Below are 16578 nucleotides of genomic sequence, written 5' to 3' on the forward strand. Positions count from 1 at the left end.
ACAAATTTAAAACATGGTTTAGAATTAACATCGCTATGTTATGTTATCTGCGCCAATGAAAATGCCTTCCTGCTATTTATGTAATTGTCCTCTTCCATTTCTTATAAATACCCCATGCCTTTGACTCCTAATCAAAACATTATTTGGGCTCCTGCCTGAATTAATGATTTTTTTGAATAACTATTCCTATTGATCTCAATAAATTCTGTTGCCTCTCACTTTGAAAAGCCCTTTTTAAAACATATATACTTGTATTGATTTCAGAGAGGAAGGGAGAGGGTGGGAGAGATAGAAACATCAATGATGAGAGAGAATCATTGACTGGCTGCCTCCTGCACGCCCCACACTGGGGATGGCGCCCACAATGCAGGCATGTGCCCTGACCAGGAATTGAACCGTGACCTCCTGGTTCATAGGTCGAGGCTCAACCACTGAGCCACACCGCTGGGCTAAAAGCCCTTTTTATTTTTATGTTAACACAGTATATCAATGAGCAGGTTACCACTAAGAGCTGATTCCACTAAGAAACTTCGGGAGACAGTGCAGAAACATACCTCAGAGTTATTACACTAGAGGGGTGAGGGGGTATTTAACCTCAGCTTCCATGTATCACTGGAGGGCATACGGGGGTATATACGCCCCCTCGCATGTCTAAGCAATCCCAAGTGTGATCAGTGAGGGTTCCTGCATCCAGAGAGAGCCCTCGGGCACAAAGTTGGGGACATAAGAAGTCATTGATATGTATAGGATAGCTGAAGGACAAGAATACATAGACACCTGGCCAGTGTGGCTCAGTTGGTTGGAATGTCGTCTAGTAAACCAGAAGGTGGCGGGTTTGATTCCTGGTCAGGGCACATGCCCAGGTTTCGAGTTCTGTCTCCCACTGGGGTGTGTGCGGGAGGCAACCAATGGACGTTTCTCTCTTACATTGATGTTTCTCTCTCTCTCTCTCTCAAGTCAATAAAAACATTTTTTTAAAAAAGAATATATGGACAGTATCCACATCGCCAGTACTCAATAAATATCTGTTGACTGGGGGTTCATTGAACAGGCCTTCTTTGCACCTTGTAAAAACACAGGTCCGCAATGTTAGCGACAGTATGACTAGAGTCTTTTTCCATCAAAATCAATACATTCATAATCAATCTTACATTGAGCAGTTAAGAAATTAGAGGCTTTGCAGCTTGGGGTGGGAGCACATGGCCTACAGTTTCACCTGGGAGGCTAGTTGTGTCTTTGCGGTGCACGTGTGTGTGTGTGTATATATGTTTGTGTATGTGTGTGTGTGTTTGACGTGCTTGTTTTGAAGGCTTATCCCGTGTATAAATTTGTAGAACCATCATCACAATCCACACACAGAACTATTCCATCTCCAGAAAAGAACTCCCTCGTGCTAACTCTGGGAATGATACAGCACCCCCTTTCCTGAACCCTTGGCAACCACTAATCTGTTCATCTCAATAATCTTGTCATTTCAAGACTGTTACATAAATGGGATGATACCACAGGTAACCTTTGGAGTTTGGCGTGTGTCACTCTGTGTAAACCCTGGAGATCTATCCAAATCATTCTGAGTACCTGAAGTTTGTTCATTTTTATTGCTGAATAGGTTCCCACCTGGGGGCTTGCTAATCTTAGACACAACCCCACACAGGCACACACAGCCTGCATGGGGATTGCCGCCTCCCTGTTCAAAACTGTTAGCCTAGCCCGGCCGGTGTGGCTCAGTGGTTGAGCATCGACCCATGAACCAGGTCGGAGTTCGATTCCCAGTCAGGACACACGCTCTGGTTGCGGCTCAATCTCCAGTAGGGGGCGTGCAGGAGGCAGCCGATTGATGATTCTCTCCCATCATAGATGTTCCCATCTCTCTCTCCTTCTCCCTTCCTCTCTCTGAAATCAATAAAAACATATTTTAAAAAACTGTTGGCCTATAGCTACAGTGTTTCTAACAGGGGTGTGTCATACCCCTTGGTATACTAGGTGGCGGGAAAGCAGGGAGGAGGAAATAACAAAAACCACTGGTTGTTTTAATTGCTTCCCTCACCCCATTGGTGAGGGAGAGATTCCCACCCCGGGGTCAGGGGGATGGCCAGATGCACAACACCCAACACTGGACCCGTGAGATTAACAACCATTTATCAGTCACATGTGCTCACAACCTGAGGGAAGGGGGAGGCTACATGCCAGATGGGGCCACATGGGGATTGCACTCCGGAACACAGAGAACAAACAGGCTGTGCAGGCGGGCTGAGCAGCAACCAGAGGGTGAGGTGTCCCTGGGTTCCAATGGGAGCGTGTGATTGGCTTGTTGGAGTCATTCCAAGGGCTGACAGGAAGTGAAACCCACTGCTCAGGGAGAAGCGGGCGTCGCACCCAATCTGTCCGATAAGGAGGGTTGTTTGGCAAGGGAGCCGAGTGAGGAGGGGAGCTGTGAGGCCTCTTGGTTTCGCCAGATGTCAGCAGCACATAATGCTGAGCCTTCTCTTTAGACTGCATTGCTTCATGGCAATCCTTTTGAGGCAATAATTATTGTGGAGCGACAGAAAGGAAAGGTAGAAATATTTCCCCTGTAGGCTTTATTCATAATCACTGGGAGTTGCACAGAATAGGTATAAGGTGTGGGGGGGGGGGTGTTTGTTTGTTTGTTTTCTTTCCTGGGGAACTCTACTCCCAGGGAAGTAACAGGAAGTCAAGAGAACTTTAACCTCGCCACCATGGAGACCACACTTCTCACTCAAGGAGAAAGGGGGCGTTTGCATGAGGATTTCCTGAGGGGATAAGGCACCTGGCCGTTGGCAACTCCAGATACTGGATTAACAGGCAGGCGATCATGGAAACTTTCTGGAATTGACAAGCCGAGAAAGGGAAGCTTAGGGTCTGGGCTTTTGTGATTTACAAGAAATACTGAGTGCCCCCCGAAAATGTATATACACTTTAACAGCTAATAACTCATTTAATTTTGAAAATGAACTGTATGTTAATAAACACTGACTTTATAATCATTTTAAGTGTGTTTACATTTGTAGGGGATACCCTGTATATATTTGATCTTCATCCCAGTTTCTGGCAGAGTTTCTAAAACCCTTGGAATTTTCTGTGATCAGAGTGATGACGGTGTCTTCTGTTATGCTAACTAGGTGACTTTTGGAAGCACCTAAGGATAGGGGCTGGTTGCCAGGAGAACCAACCACGTGATTAGAAGGTTGGAACTTTTAGTCCCACCCCCTTATCTCCAGGGAGGGGAGGGGAAAGGGGCTGGAGAGTGACTCAATTATCATTGGCTAATAATTTAATCAGTCATGTCTATGTGGTGAAGCCTCCATAGCAAGCATGTCAAACTCAAAAGCTAACACGGGCCAAATAAACAAGGTTTAGGTTTACATGGGCCACAAAAAAGCAAAAGCTTCAATTTTCATAGGAATGTAGGTTTCTTTCGATAGAGACAGGCTGAATACAAAGGGCTAAAATAAATGAGTCATCGTTAACATAAAATAATAGAGCATTTAAATAAAAAAGAATATTTTTTCTTGAACATTAACTTACCAGACACTGAATAACTGCACAAATTAATTAGCGTAACGCAAATAAACCTATTTTTCTTGATCTCCAAGAGCGAAATATTTCCTGTTGCACACACCAAACAAGTCAGTCCAAGACTAATGACGTGGCTATCGGCTGCTAAAATATTCGCTGCTGGTATGAGTGGAGAGAAATGGTGCGCCTGAGCGTAAGGCGCGTAAGGGAAATGAACGCAACACGATTATCGTAATCAGTCATTAGCGAACGTTGTAGTTCATTATTAATAATTTTGTATAACAGGATATTGTAAAAATTAAGGTAAGAAATTTTTATTAAAACGTTTCTTACATACCGTTATATTGGCTGGGCCGCAAAGATACTCGTTGTGGGCCACATGCGGCCCGTGGGCCGCGAGTTTGACATGCTCGCTCCATAACAACCCAAAGGGGCTGGGTTTGGAGAGTTTCCAGGACGGTGAACCAGGACACTTCCAAGCTCCATGAGGACAGAGCTCCTGCACTTGGGACCTCACCCCATGCCTCTCTTCACCTGCTTCCTATCCTTAACATCTTTTTTAGTATACCAGTAATCTAGTGAGTGAACTAGTTTCCTGAGTTCTGTGAGCAACTCTAGCAAATTAATCAAACCCAAGGAGGGGTCTCAGCAACCTCTGATCTACAGCCAGTTGGTCAGAAGCATAGGTGACAACCTGGCCTTAAGATTGGCATCTGAAAGGGGGCAGTCTTGTGGGACTGAGCCCTTAACCTATGGAACCTGACGCTATACTGTATGTCCAGGTGAAACTGTCAGAATGGAGTCTAATTGTGGGACACCCAGCTGGTGTTGCAGAACTGTCTTGTGGTGTGCGTGTGGGGCGAGGCGGGGGGGGGTTGGGGGGGGCAGGGGGAAACACATATTGGAATTGGTATCAGAACCTTTAGGATCAAAATACTTCTTTGGAAGAGGCCTTATCTACTCCTCGTTCTAAACCAAGTTCTACTCCATCCTCATGCCCTAAATCTCTCCATCAGAGGAACTATCACCATTTGCAATTGTGCATCATTTGTGTCCTCCTCGAAGGTAAGGGTCCTGCAGAAGAAAGCATGAGGGCTTTGTTCGTTGCTGTGACCCCAGGAGAATCCACCAAGAACTAATCCATAGTTTAGAGCAAATGAACGCACAAGTTTAACACACACGTAGATTGATTGCTGTGGTTTCTGATTTAATGAAATCATCGAGGAGAGCACCCAATCATGGTTTGCCTGGAGCCGAGGGAGTTCCTGAGACGCTAGACTTGCAGTGCTAACACCAGGGAAGTCCGGGCAAAGCAGGACAAGCTGGTCACCCTTTAACGAGGAGCTAAATGACCACGGAAGAACCCACTGGAGCCTTATTCCTCATGTCGAATAAATGCTTCCCAAGAGGCTCACCCACTGTCGTCCCAGAGAGATCCCATCCCTGGATCCCATTCCATGAGAGCCTGTGGGTGGACATTTAAGATTGGGGAAGTATGGCAGGATGGTAAGAAGCTAGGAAAATTCCTGGGCAAGTGGAATAAGGAAACTAAGACAAGAAAATTAAACAAGGCCAAACAGTTTAGGCAGCTTGTCAAGACAAGATAACGTCAGGAACTGAATTAATCAGGCAGCCAGCTTGTGACTTACAAGACCTTATTTTCCCCAACCAAGGACACTTGAGAGCAAATGGTTAATACCTTTCCTCCCTAACCAGAGGGGGGGGAATATATATATATTAAAAGCTAATTAGTAATATGCAAATTAGACCCAACGTCCTTCCAGATGAAGCCGGGCCTTTGAGGGAAGCCCAGGTCCCAGGTGCCAAAGGGAAGCCGGTGCCAGCAGCCAGGGGAAGGAAGGCCTACTCTTGCACAAATTTCATGCATCGGGTCTCTAATATATACTTTTTTTTTTTTAAATCACCCTAGAACTGCTAAGGCAGAAAGGAGGAAGGGAGAAGGAAAAAAAGGGGGAGTTTTCTCTCATTCACTGAACAAAGAAGTCAGCAGTCTTAGGACTTGCCAAGATGAAATCGCCAGATGCTCTCTTAAATTCTGGGAAAGCTACAACAAAGTAAAAGAGGAGCCTTGAAATCTAATCTGTTGCCCAAGACATCCAGTAGAGAAACTTTGAAACCTGTAGACAGAAAAGTATAAAACCTCTAAACTTCTACCAGGTGGGGTGCTCAGACTAGCTGGATGCCCACTTGTGCTCTATGCCAAATATATTTTTAATATATTTGCTTGCTTTGCAACAACACTATTTGTCACTCATCTGAAGGCTTTATTATGAGACTGATAAGAACCAAGGAGGAGGCAGCCCTTGCCCTCTGACTCAGGGGGCTGTCTGGTAACAGAAGCATTCCTCTGGAGAGGGTGTAGCTGTTTTCAGCTGGAAGCCAGAGTCGCCACTGGCCTGGGACCATTCTGCCTTTCTTTAAGACCCTCATCCCCACCCACAGTCTCAGACTCCCCAACCTTGCCAAAGCTCAATTTCCCAAAAGCAAGGGCGTGAAGGTGACATCCCTAGAGCTGCTTTACATATTGTAGGACCAGCAATATCTCCAAGAGTATATCATTTCCCAGGCTTAGCTCTGCAGCAGGAGGCACCGAAACCAACCGTCAACAGTAAACCTTTACGTATTAGATCAGAGTCTAGAGATGTAGGTATAGGCTTTAACTAAATGTTTCCATTCCTTTGATTGTCACGTAGCTTATAATCAAAGATTAAGAAAGTATGTCAGTCACGTCCTAGAAATCTGCTGATAAATCAAGTTCCAGGAAAAGTACATTTTGCTTGAGATAATAGAAAAATGAGGCCAGTTAAACATAAACTGGTGATAGCTTAAGCAATAACAGGGATCACAAGGTGTTTCATTTCTAACTTTCACCTTAAAAATAACATCACTGACACACAATTATAAGGTATTTTGCAGAGTCTTGGTTCCTCAGCCTGGTTAGATCACCCGGCCACAGTTACGAAGGCATCAGACAAGATATCATCAGGAACTGAATGAATCAGGTTAAGGATAGCCACTGAAGCTCACACAAGAACTAACCAATCAGCTTCTGCCATGACCCCTATCCCCTAACCCTCAACCTTTGCCTTTAAAACCCTTTGATTGAAAAGCCATTTGAGCCGAAACCGGTTTGGCTCAGTGGATAGAGCGTCGGCCTGCGTACTGAAAGGTCCCGGGTTCGATTCCGGTCAAGGGCATGTACCTGGGTTGCACGCACATCCCCGGTGGGAGATGTGCAGGAGGCGGCTGATCGATGTTTCTGACTCTCTGTCTCTCTCCCTTTCTCTCTGTAAAAAAATCAATAAAATATATTTTTTAGAAATAAAAGCCATTTAAGAGTTTGACTTTTGAATGCTAGCTCCCTGTTCTCCTGGCCCGGCCCCCTGCCTGTAAACTGCTCCAAATTCTCCACTAGATCTTGGTGTTCGGTGTTCGGCTCTGCTGGGCATCGAATGTGTGGCCCTCTCCCGCTCCATAATGACGCTTTGCATTGCGTCACCTGGGCCCCAAATCAACATGGTCCTCAGTATCCCAAAGTCTCAGGAAAACATCTTCCAACTCATCCCCACATAGTCTCAGACCTGTTCACGAACCCCGCTACCAGCCTGGCTGGCTCAGTAGTTGAGGGTCAACCTATGAACCAGGAGGTCATGGTTCGATTCCCATTCAGGGCACATACCCAGGTTGCAAGCTCAATCCCCAGTGTGGGGTGCGCAGGAGGCAGCCAACCAATAATTCTCTCTCATCATCGATGTTTCTCTTTCTCCTTCTCCCTTCCTCTCTAAAATCAATTTAAAAATATTTTTTATAAATATTTTTAAAAAGAGCCCTGCTACAACAAGCACCCAAGGGACCCCTCCCTTTCCTCCATGGGCTCCCAGATCTCTGTGTGCAACAACCTCTCTCTCCTCCTTCAGCAAAAGCTGGAAACCCTGATGCAAAGGTGCGTAGCACCTGGCATTCCTGCCACCAGGGTCTGGGTGTCTGAGAGAGGTGGGTGCTAAGAAAGCAGACAGGTGACCACACCTGTGTCAGCTCAGACTTTGGTAAAATATAAGGATGGGAAAACTCCGTTTTGAGAGCTTTTGTTTTTTATGTGGATTGCATTATCCTTAGTTGTTTTTTGTTTTGGGGTTTTTTTTTGCTTTCTATCTATGTCCTTGTGGAGCAAAACTCCTTTAGAAAAATTGCAGCTTTTCTTCACTCTGTACTATGGTCACCTGGACAGCAGAGGGGCCCTCGCTCAAAGCTGGATTTCAATGTTGAAACTGGTGACGGTGTGGCACCCACATATCCAGAGGGTAGGATGAGGACTGTGACTCAATAACTGAGGTCGCTGGGGGAGAACAGGACAGAAATCTCATGGAGCTCTGAAATGGCTCCAGAGAAAAAGAAAAGGAACCTCGCTTTTCTCAAAAGGGCAAGAAATGCTAGTAAGTGTTGGTGTGGATCTAGAGGAACCCTTTTGCACTCGTGGTGGGAATGTAAATTGGTGCAAGCACTATGGAGAACAGCAACCCCGCCTCTGGGTATTTGTCTAAAGCAGTGGTTCTCAACCTTCCTAATGCCCCGACCCTGTAATACACAGTTCCCCATATTGTGGTGACCCCCAATTTCATTGTTGAACATAATTGAACATAATTAAAGCATAGTGATTAATCACAAAAACAATATGTAATTATATATGTGTTTTCCGATGGTCTTAGGCAGCCGTGGGCAAACTACGGCCCGTGAGCCGGATCTGGCCCGTTTGAAATGAATAAAACTAAAAAAAAAAAGACCGTACCCTTTTATGTAATGATGTTTACTTTGAATTTATATTAGTTCACACAAACACTCCATCCATGCTTTTGTTCCAGCCCTCCCATCCAGTTTAAGAACCCACTGTGAAATTGGACAGATACATGCAAGAAAATGAAACTAGACCACCAACTTACACCATACACAAAAATAAACTCAAAATGGATAAAGGACTTAAATGTACGACAGGAAACCATAAAAATTCTAGAAGAATCCAAAGGCAACAAAATCTCAGACATATGCTGAAGCAATTTCTTCACTGATACAGCTCCTAGGGCACTTGAAACTAAAGAGAAAATGAACAAATGGGACTACATCAAAATAAAAAGCTTCTGCACAGCAAAAGAAACCATCAACAAAACAACGAGAAAACCCACTGTGTGGGAAAACATATTTGCCAATGTCATATCTGATAAGGGCCTAATCTCCAAAATATATAGGGAACTCATACAACTTAACAAAAGGAAGATAAACAATCCAATCAAAAAATGGGCAAAGGACCTAAATAGACACCTTTCAAAAGAGGACATCCAGAAAGCCAAGAGACATATGAAAACATGCTCAAAGTCACTAATCATCCGAGAGATGCAAATCAAAACAGCAATGAGGTACCATCTCACACCTGTCAGACTGGCTATCATCAACAAATCAACAAACGACAAGTGCTGGAGAGGATGTGGAGAAAAAGGAACACTTGTGCACTGCTGGTGGGAATGCAGACTGGTGCAGCCACTATGGAAGACAGTATGGAGTTTCCTTAAAAAACTGAAAATGGAACTCCCATTTGACCCTGTGATCCCACTTCTAGGAATATATCCCAAGAAACCAGAAACACCAATCAGAAAGGATATATGCACCCCTATGTTCATAGCAGCACAATTCACCATAGCTAAGATCTGGAAACAGCCTAAGTGCCCATCAGTAGATGAATGGATTAGAAAACTGTGGTACATCTACACGATGGAATACTATGCTGCTCTAAAAAGGAAGGAACTCTTACCATTTGCAACATCATGGATGGAACTGGAGAGCATTATGCTAAGTGAAATAAGCCAGTCAATGAAGGAAAAATACCACATGATCTCACTCATTCATGGATAATAGAGACCATTATAAACTTTTGAACAATAATAGATACAGAGGCAGAGCTGCCTCAAACAGATTGTCAAACTGCAGCGGGAAGGCCAGGGAGGGTTGGGGGGCAGGAGGTAGGGGGGTAAGAGATCAACTAAAGGACTTGTATGCATGCATATAATCATAACCAATGGACATAAGACACTGGGGGATAGGGGAGGCTAGGGGACTGTCTAGGGCGGGGGGGAAAAATGGACACATATGTAATACCCTTTGTAATACTTTAAGCAATAAATAAATAAATAAATAAATAAATAAATAAATAAATAAAAAGAACCCACTGTGGCCCTCGAGTCAAAAAGTTTGCCCACCCCTGGTCTTAGGCGACCCCTGTGAAAGGGTCATTCGACCCCCAAAGGGGTCGCGACCCACAGGTTGAGAACCACTGGTCTAAAGGAAATGAAGTCAGTATTTCAAAGAGATATTTGCACCTCCCTGCTCATTGCACCCTTATCTGAGACATGGAAACAACTTGGACACAACAAGTATGGACCTGGAGGGCATTATGCTAAGTGAGGTAATACTGTATGATCTCACTTTTATGTGGAATCTAAAAAAAAAGTCAAACTCAAACGCAGAGTAGAACAGTGGTTACCAGGAGCTGGGGTGGGGATGGGGAGATGCTGGTCAAAGGATACAACCTTTAGTTATAAGATGAATAAGTCTTGGAGATATCATGTACAGCATGGCAACTATAGTTAATAATACTGTGTTGTGTACTTGAAAGTTGCTAAGAGAGTATATCTTAAGTGTTCTCACCATTTTAAAAATATGTGGGGTGATGGATATTTGCTCATTAGCTTGGTTGTGGTAATTATTTCACAAAGTATATGAATATCAAGTCATCCCATTGTACACTTTAAATATATGCAGTTTTATTTATCTATTATACCTCAATAAAGCCGGGGGGGCGGGGGGAGGCGGGGGGCGGGAAGAGCTTGGTCTGGGGATTTTTTGTGGTAGGGCCGAATGCCAGAAAATCACCAAAAGTTGGGAGGGAGGAATGGAACGGATGCTTCCTCACCGCACTCAGAAGGAACCAACCGTGCCAACCCCTGGGTCCAGACTCCCAGCCTCCAGAATTGGGAGACAATAGATTGCTATTGTTTAAGCGCCTGAGTCTGTGGTGCTTTGTTATGACAGCCCGTGGAAATAAATAGAAGCAGCCAGGAAATGTGAGCGCATGTTTGCCAAGCTTTGTCTGTGTGGAACAGCTTGGAAGAATTAAAAAATCGCTGTCAAGTTGCTTCTCAAATCACAGACACTGATCTCTCTCTCTCGCTTGCTCACTCCCTCGCTCACGCTCTCTTGTCTGGGTGATTGATTTCTATTATTTATTATCACATACCAAAGCCTAACATTGTGAGTTCATATCCCATCAGAAAAGTGGCTTAGCCCTGACCGGTTTGGCTCGGTGGATAGAGCGTCGACCTGCGGACTCAAGGGTCCCGGGTTCGATTCCAGTCAAGGGCATGTACCTGGGTTGCGGGCACATCCCCAGTAGGGGGTGTGCAGGAGGCAACCAATCAATGTTTCTCTCTCATCGATGTTTCTAACTCTCTATCCCTCTCCCTTCCTCTCTATAAAAAATCAATAAAATATTTTTTTTAATTAAAAAAAAAAGTGGCTTAGGTGAAGCGATAGCTTTGTTTTCTCTCATAAGGACTCCAGAAAGAAGAAATGGAGTTGAATCTCAACTGCCAATACCAAAGGATAAAAATTCCACCTGGGATTTATTTTTTCAACATAAAAGCTCATTTATAAATTGTGACATTTATTGGCATGTTTAGGTTATAGATTTTCAGGGTATGGGATTGAGGGGCTGCAAAAGTGCAAATCTCTTCTTTGGTTCTTAAGGGAGTGTCACATATTGGCTTCAGGCTTGGCTGGATCCAGGTGCTCAAACTATGTTAGGAATGTGTCTCTTTCTAGTCTCAGCTCTGTTTCCCTTTGTGTTATCTTCATCAGCTGTCCCTGTTGTAGGCAATTTTATTCTCCAAGCTTAGCAACTATGACAAAAATCCTGGGATTAAGTCTTATTGGCTTGGTTTGAGATGTGTGCTCATGGTTGAACTATCGGTAAAGAGATAAAATACACTGATTGGACAATCTTGGTCACGTGCCCAATTCTAAAGTTGGCCCTTCTCAAACCATATGGCTAAGAATGGGACAATAATTCCCCAAAGGAAATGCAGGAGAAAGGTGTTGTTGACAGAAGAAAGAGGAATGGATGTTGGACAAGTCCAACAGATCTCCATTACACCAATGTTAAGCAAGCCATTAAGACTTAATCAGACATAGTGTTCATAAACTAAATAGAAAACTATTATATTGCCTGGCTGGTATGGTTCAGGGGTTAGAACATCAGTCTGCACACCAAAAGGTCTCTGGTTCAATTCCTGGGTTGCAAGTTCGATTCCTGGCCCCAGTTGGGGTATATTCTGGAGGAAACCAATCTATGTGTCTCTCTCACATCAATGTTTCTCTCTCATTCTCTCCCCCCTCCCCCCACCTTCCACTCTCTCTTAAAATTGAGGGGAGAAAATATCCTTGGGTGAAGATCAACAAAAATTTTTAATTAATTAATTAATTTTAAAAATAGAAAATTACTATAGTTTATTGAGCACTCCAGTTTGGTATTCCACCTAGAAGTCTGGCTGCCAAATAATATCTCACAGCATTACAGAAAATTTGGAACTTTTATAATTTCATGAAGGAATATTTTGTCTTTGTGTTGTCTTGAGTTGGCTGTGATTTTCAAATGCTGTTCTTTTTGTTTAGCTAATGATAAATTACTGTGGGTTTAGCTTGTTATTTCCAATTTAATTTGTTGTGGGGTGTTTGGCAAAGCCTACAGTGTTTAATAACACTCATTTGCATAAGAGTATTTTTGGTCTCTAAGCTTTCAATAAGTAGACTTTAAGTCACATATGCATTGAGTGCAAATAGGAATCATCTGTACTCACATTGCTAAAGCAGATGTACCCACAATTCGCCAACTTTTAGGATGCATTTAGGTTGACATTCCATGTTTACTACCCAATTGTTCTCCTCTGGAGACTGGGAACAAGCAGATTCTTGATTCCCTACTAATTATGTCAGTAACAAACAAAAAAATGTAGAGCTGATGGCTTAGAGGACTTTGTGTATCACACATACACACACACACACACACACACACACACACACACATCTATACTAATAAAAGCATAATATGCAAATTGGTTGGGACACCCTCACGCAACGACCAAACAGCAGGCTGCATGGGCAACCAGGCTGGCAGGGGGAACAATTAGGGGTGATCAGGCCAGGAGTGGGGGGCAGTTGGGGGCAACCAGGCCAGCAGGGGAGGCAGTGAGGAGCAACCAGGCCGGTAGGGGAGGCAGTTAGGGATGACCAGGCCAGCAGTGCGCGGCAGTTGGGGGCGATCAGGCTAGCAGGCAGAGGTGGTTAGGGGTGATCAGGCTGGCGCGGGGGGAGGGGAGGCAGTTAGGGGTGATCAGGCAGGTAGGCAGGTGAGTGGTTAGGAGCCAGCGGTCCCAGATTGTGAGAGGGAAGTCTGACTGCAGGTTTAGGCCCAATCCCCGGGATCGGACATCCCCTGAAGGGTCCCGGATAGGATAGGGTGCAGGCTGGGCTGAGGGGAACCCCCCCCCCCATTGCACGATTTTGTGCACCGGGCCTCTAGTGTGTGTGTGTGTGTGTGTGTGTGTGTGTTTAATCCTCACCCAAGGATATTTTCCCATTGATTTTTAGAGAGAGTGGGAGGGAGGGAGAGGAAGAGAGAGAGAGAGAAGCATTGATATGAGAGAGACACAGTGATTGGTTGCCTCCTGCACTCTCCCTGACCTGGGTCAGGGATTGAGCCCGCAACCAAGGTACATGCCCTTGACCAGGAATTGATCCCAAAACCCTTCAGTCCCCGGGCTGACGCTCAAACCATTGAGCAAACCAGCTAGGGCTATGTGAAGTATGTATTTTTAAAATAGGTCTTAAATTGTAGAGGGTCTAAAAACTTGATCCAGACTAGAGTTGACAAACTCCTGGAAAAGACCAGATAAATATTTTTGGCTTTGCAGGCTATACAGCCTCTATCAGAATGACTAAGTTAGACTTTGTACATAAAAACAGCCACAGACAGTATGTGAATGGGTGTGGCTGTGTGCCAATAAAACTTTAATTACAAAAATAGGCAACCAGCAAATATGGCCCGTGGGCCACTGTTGGCCACCCCATGTTTGTGCTTCCTTCTTTTTTTTTTTTTTTTTTTTTTTTAAAATATATTTTATTGATTTTTCACAGAGAGGAAGGGAGAGAGATAGAGAGAGCTAGAAACATCGACGAGAGAGAAACATCGATCAGCTGCCTCCTGCACATCCCCCACCAGGGATGTGCCCGCAACCCAGGTACATGCCCCTGACCGGAATCGAACCCGGGACCTCTCAGTCCGCAGGCTGATGCTCTATCCACTGAGCCAAACCGGTTTCGGCTGTGCTTCCTTCTTTTGAACCCTTGATGTTATGGGTGTGAATATCAGTTCCCAATTAAGATACCTAAGAGATATAATTACTTTTTGGTAACAATTTCATGACTAGTTCAAACTCCTATTATGTGTGTTAGTGGAAACCTCATCTCAGCCAGCCGGGGTGCTCCCCATTTTGGCAGGATGCTTTCTCTTGGTTCCCAGCGCTACAGCTTAGTTTTCTGGAGTTCAGATGGTGCCTAGGACGGGGGTGAGGCAGGGAGAAGGATAGGATAGGTCATCAAGTTATTGTCTCTTTGAGATGATCCCACTGAGGGGTTCCTCATCATTGTGGTTCTGGGTTCTTGGTTGCAATGGGTTGAACTGTGTCCCTCAAGAGAGATATGTCCAAGTCCTAATCTCCAGTATCTCTGAAAATGGCCTCTTTAGGTCATATTAGTTCGGATGAGGTCATACTGGAGTAGAGACAGTCCTTCATCCAATAAGGCTGGTGTCCTTTTAAGAAGAGAGAAGAGACACCGAGATGCCAGGCGAGAACACCATGTGACAACGAGGCAGAGATTAAAGCCCTACAGCTCGAAGTCAAGGTAGACTGCAGGCAAGCCACCAGAAGCTAGGAAAAGGCAAAAAAGAATTCTCCCCTATGGGTTGTAGGGGGGGCATGGCTCTGCCAACATCATATATAAACATTTCAGAGAGGACGGGAGAGAGAGAGAGAGAGAGAGAGAGATCAATGATGAAGAGAATCATTGGTCAGGATCGAGCCTGCAATCCAGGCATGTACCCTGACTGGGAATGGAACCATGACCTCCTAGTTCATAGGTCGATGCTCAACCACTGAGCCACGCCAGCCAGGCTAGGACCACTCTTGTTCCCACCTCTTCATAACCACTGGCTCTCTGGATCATACTCCTTGTCCCAAATCCATTTCCCTTTTCTTCCAAAGTAATAGAATAGTCGCCAGGAACATGGCGGCCCAGTTGAACATTTCCCAGGCTCCCTTGCAGTTAGGTAGCAACTGATTTCTAATTAAGTACGAAAAAAAGTTAATTGCTATTGAATACGGAGAGAGAGAGAAACACTGCTTCTCCCAGGCTCATTTCTAAGAGCAAATGCTATGAGAGAACATAATCCGTTCACCCCGGGATGGGGTCAGAGCAATTTTAACCTCAGAGCTTAATCTTTCAGCCAAATATGGGCTCCGTTACTAACCCCCGTGGCTAGAAATCTTCAGGATGCAGAGACCATTCCTTTCGGGTCTCTAACAAACAGATGCTGAGAGCAAATATTTGTCCTCTGGGAACCTGGGCAGGGAAAAACAGGAGAATGGCTTTTCTGCCACCAAGCTACTTTGGGGATTAGGATTATCACAGGCTAATAGCAGCTGTTAGGTACTTAGCAAATTTAGCTAATCAGCCTCTCACACATGGGGAAAGCGTCTAACTACACCACTGCTGTTAAGTCCTGTGGCTGCAGAACTGTCCATCTCCCGCCTGGCCAGGTAATTAGGAAGAACTGAATAATCGCCTAGGCCCCATGGCAGAGGCAGCAATATATCACAACCTGTGGTATATCACAAGCGCGTGGCAGGACCAGAGGTTGCAAGTGCTTCCGGAACGAGAAATGCCACAGAGAAAATGGTGCATAATACACACAGAAATTCATCAGGCCAGGCGCATGGGAAGACTCTGATACAGGTTCAGCGAAGAGCAGGTATGGGGGTGTCCAGTTGGAGACTACATTTCCCAGCCTCTCTTGGGTGTGGCCGGATGAGTAAGGTCTTGCCGGTGAAACGTGGCCCAGAGTGGTGAGTGTCTTGCTCAAGAAGTGGAATGTAGATGTGCCTGTGGCCCAGTCTCAACCTATCAGGGAAGACAATGCCCTAAGGCAGCGGTTCTCAACCTGGGGGTCGCCAACCTGTGGGTCGCGACCCCTTTGGGGGTCGAAAGACCCTTTCACAGGGGTCGCCTAAGACCATCAGAAAATATATATATAGCCCTGACCGGTTTGGCTCAGTGGATAGAGCGTTGGCCTACGGACTCAAGGGTCCCAGGTTCGATTCCGGTCAAGGGCATGTACCTTGGTTGCAGGCACATACCCAGTAGGGAGTGTGCAGGAGGCAGCTGATCGATGTTTCTCTCTCATCAATGTTTCTAACGCTCCATCCCTCTCCCTTTCTCTCTGTAAAAAATCAATAAAATATATTTTTTAAAAAGAAAAGAAAAGAAAACACATATAAACAGTGGTTCTCAACCTTCCTAATGCCTCGACCCTTTAATACAGTTCCTCATGTTGTGGTGACCCCCAACCATAAAATTGCTTTCGTTGCTACTTCATAACTGTAATGTTGCTACTGTTATGAATCGTCATGTAAATATCTGATATGCAGGATATATTTTCATTGTCACAAATTGAACATAATAAAAGCATAGGGATTAATCACAAAAACAATACGTAATTATATATGTGTTTTCCGACGGTCTTGGGCGGCCCCTGTGAAAGAGTCATTCGACCCCCAGAGGGGTCGCGACCCACAGGTTGAGAACCGCTGCTCTAAGGCATGGCAGAGCAACAAGATGAGTAGCAGCAAGATTCCCAAAGGA

Source organism: Myotis daubentonii, chromosome 5 (assembly GCF_963259705.1).
Source record: "Myotis daubentonii chromosome 5, mMyoDau2.1, whole genome shotgun sequence".
In the NCBI taxonomy this organism is placed as follows: Eukaryota; Metazoa; Chordata; class Mammalia; order Chiroptera; family Vespertilionidae; genus Myotis; species Myotis daubentonii.